Source organism: Scyliorhinus torazame, chromosome 6, assembly GCF_047496885.1.
Source record: "Scyliorhinus torazame isolate Kashiwa2021f chromosome 6, sScyTor2.1, whole genome shotgun sequence".
NCBI lineage: Eukaryota > Metazoa > Chordata > Chondrichthyes > Carcharhiniformes > Scyliorhinidae > Scyliorhinus > Scyliorhinus torazame.
Window position 1 is genome coordinate 184,392,329 of NC_092712.1, and position 4,085 is coordinate 184,396,413.

The window sequence follows — 4,085 nt, forward strand, 5'->3', positions numbered from 1 at the left end:
ACTGCTTTCCTGACATCCAGTACCGGATGAGCAGAAATTTCCTCCAATTAAATATTGGGAAGGCTGAAGCATTTAGCTTCTGTTCCTCATCCAAACTCTGTACCTGAGCTACCAACAAGTCGCCTCCCTGTCAGCAGTCTGAGATTGAGCCCATTTGTTCGCAATCTTGGTGTTTGATTCTAAGGAGAGTTTCATATTCGTGCCATCACTAAGAATGTCTATTTCCACCTCTGCAACATCGCCCGATTTCATCCCTATCTCAGCTCTTCAGCCGCTAAATGCCTGCACTACTTCTCGACTTGACAATTCCAATGCACTCCTGGCTGGTCTTCCACATCCTGCGTTGTAAACTTGAAGTCATTCAAACTTCTGCTGCCCATGTCTTAACTTACAGTAAGTCTTGTTGTTCCACTATCACCCTATGCTTGCTGACCTACACTGGCTCCAAGTCAAACAAAAATGCCCTCTTTTTCAAACTCTCATCGTTCTTTTCAAATCCTTCCTTTGCCTCACCCCTCCCTAATCTCTTCAAGACCAACAACCATCTGAAAAGTCTTTTTAAAATAAATTTAGAGTACCCCATTCATTTTTTCCAAACAAGGGGCAATTTAGCGTGTTCAATCCACCTACCTTGCACATCTTTGTGTTGTAGGGGCGAAACCCACGCAAACACGGGGAGAATGTGCAAACTCCACACAGACAGTGACCCAGAGCCGGGATCAAATCTGGGACCTCGGCGCCGTGAGACCGCAGTGCTAATCACTGAGCCACCGTGCTGCCCTAAGTCTACGCTCTTTTAATTCTGGCCTCTTGTACTTCCCCAATTTTAATTGCTCTGCCATTGGTGGCCATGCCTTCAGCTACGTAGACGCTAAGCTCCGAAATACTCTCTTTATACCTATCTACCACCCTACCTTGCTTTCCTCTTTTAAGACATTTCTTAAAAAACTACCACTTGGACTAAGCTTTTGTCATTTGACATAAATTCTCTTTATGTGGTTTGGTGTCATGCTCCTTTGAAGTGTCTTGAGACATTTCATTATGCTAAAGTCGCTATAATATTTGTTGTTGTACTGAATACCAATTCAACATGGATTTGTTGGTCTCTCAGATAAATACATTTTACTATCATACTATAGTTTAAATAATACTGATACAAATTTTTACTTAAACTCACTAATGCATTCTCTTTCTTTAAACATCAATTAAAGACATTTGACTTTTCAATGTAAATAATATAATTGTAATACTTTAGAGTACTTGAAGAATGCAATGCCATCTCCAAAAAGAAATAATCTAACCATTGCCCCTTGACATTCAATGGCATTACTATTGCTAAATCCCTCACTGTCAACCATTCACCAGAAATTGAACTGGACTCGCCATATAAATACTGTGGCTACAAGAGGAGATCAGATGCTAGGAATCCTGTGACAAGTGTCTCGCCTCGTAACTCCCTAAAACCTGTCCACAATCTACAAGGCACAAGTCAGGAGTGTGATGGAATACGCGCCTGTTAGCTGAATGAATCCAGCTTCAACAACACTCAAGAAGCTTAACCCCATCCATGCAAAGCAACCAACTTTACTGGCATCGCATCCACAAACACTGATTCCCTCCATCACTAATGTATAGTGACTGCAATGTGTACCATCAACAAGATGCACTAAAGGAACTCCCTAGACAGCGCCTTCCAATCCCACGATCACTATCATCTAGAAGGACAAAGGTAGCAGATCCATGGGAACATCACACACTTGGAAATTTCCCTCCAGGAATTCACCATGCTGACTTAGAAATATATAGCTGTTCCAGGAATGCCCTTCCTAACAGCACTGTGGGTGTACCAGTGCTACACGGACTGCAGTGATTCAAGAAGGAAACTCACCGGCACATTCTCAAGGGAAAATAGGGATGGCTAGTTAGCAAAGATCACACCCCTTAAATGAATAAAAGAAAAATGTAGATTTACTCAATGTATAAATGCATCATGGAGCCTAATTGGACTCAGTGCCACAACTCTGAGAATGAGAAAGTCAGTGATAGTTCCCACTGGCGGTTGTGTACTTATTGATATCAGATGTGGTTATGATTGAGTTTTGGTGTAATGAAGATTGGTTAAATTACTTGCTAATACATTCAAAATTCATGCATGAAGAACTGCCAGTTTCCTTGGAACTGGAACATGAATGAAGCCCTTCAGAAAAGGAAGGGAGGGAAATGAGCCATAGAAGGGGAGAAAATGTGTGGATCTCTCAGTAACTGAATTATTAATCCTGATAAGTGGTCTCCTCTGACTGTCAGTCTTATATTTGTCTTTGAAGTGGGGACAAGTTCTGCTTTTAAAAAAAAGCAAAAATGTTTCACCTCTGGGTGAAATTACTCTACTAAGTCTTTGTGTTTAACACACTCACTTCCCTTAGATTACACAACTATCTCCACATGTGTATGCAGAGACATTCATAAAATAAAGATTTGATGCTGAAAATTTGATTTCCACTTTGTCACTGAATAAGTTTGGATCTTGCAAAAAATATAATATCCCCACAAGACAACGTTCTTTTATTGTCCTGAATATGCTCCGTAAAATATAAGTTCCTTTCAATTAGGCTAAAAAAATTATCCTTGTAATAAAAAATATTGAACTGCATTTCTCATTCCACCGAAGCAACTGACAGTAGCAGGATTATGTAAGTAACCTCAATTTTGAAATGACTGCCTCTATTTAAAACAAGGCGCCTTCAGTTTCCAAGTGATATTGCAAGTAAACATTTAATTCATCATTAAAATTACGGATCAATCATCAAGAAGATACAGGGAAATCAATAAGTTAGTCTGAAGTGCACGCAGGCAGGCAAAATGAGTCACATTGAAGAGCTGGCACACAATTTACTAAATGAATATGTAAGCAGGCAAAACAAAACCTTGAGGGTGATTTCAGCTCGCATGGGTTTGTGGAGCATGGCACTATGACATTGTTGATGAGCTGTATCTGTAAACAAAGTGATTTTTAATACAAGTGCACGATTACAATGGTGACTTATCACTACTAGTGCCAAGGTTCACCCGTGACCACTATGTGCCGATCATTTCTTACTCTCCCTCCCCTCCCACTACGCCTAGGTGTATCCCCAGGATCCACAGCTGAGGTTGAGGCAGCCTGCTGATTTCAATGCCTTGTTGCCAGCCGGAGGTGACCTTGGCGGGTGTCCTCATGGGGTTGGACCTTGAGGGTCCAGGCTTACCTTCGGGCTGCATGGGTGTTGCCGTTTTGCCCTCTTCAGTGTATAGGGCTGGAAGTGTATCGCTTAAATGCAGGTGGGTGTCATATGGGCTGGATATCCCCAGGGTCTCCTGGCTGGATGGCCCCGGACTGCAAATTTGCCTACCCACTTCCCTTTGTGGGCCCTTGAACTCCTCCATGGGGCAAAGGGACAGGTGGTGTGAGACCCACTGTCCCTGGCACTGAGACTTGTGGATTGCCACTCGTGCCTGCAGCACGGAATACAGCGCAACACATCGAGTTAATTAATGAGATTGTGCCTGGAAGATATGGCGTGGTTTCCAAGGCCTCTGCAGCGTGAAATATGCCATGTTCCTGCCCTGCCACGTGATTTAGTCCCAGAAAGGAGAATCCCTTGTGAAGAAGAACATTGTGAAAAAAGTCCTAAAGTTATCACTTACCAATCTGAGCCTGTGTCCTCTTGCTTCTTACCCATAATATAATTTAAGTAATATTCTAAGGCACCATTTATATTGTTCTTGTACATCTCTAAAAAATCCCCTCTTTTTCTCATGTTCTATATCCCTGACACAGGGATCAGCCTTGTGACTCTTTTCAGCACTAAATCCAAGCACTTGAATATCCCTTGTTTGTCAGTGACCAGAACTGGGCACAATACTGTCTGCTCAGAGCACCATACTGTGACTTACGTTCAACTGTTTTGGCTATGCAGTTTAACTTTTCAGTTGTTTTGTTGATTGCTGCTTTGCATTGGTTATACATGTAGAGACTGAAATCTACTAAGTCTCCTAGGACTCTTTCCACTTCATCATGAGAAGACCTTAAGACCATTCGTGGAGAC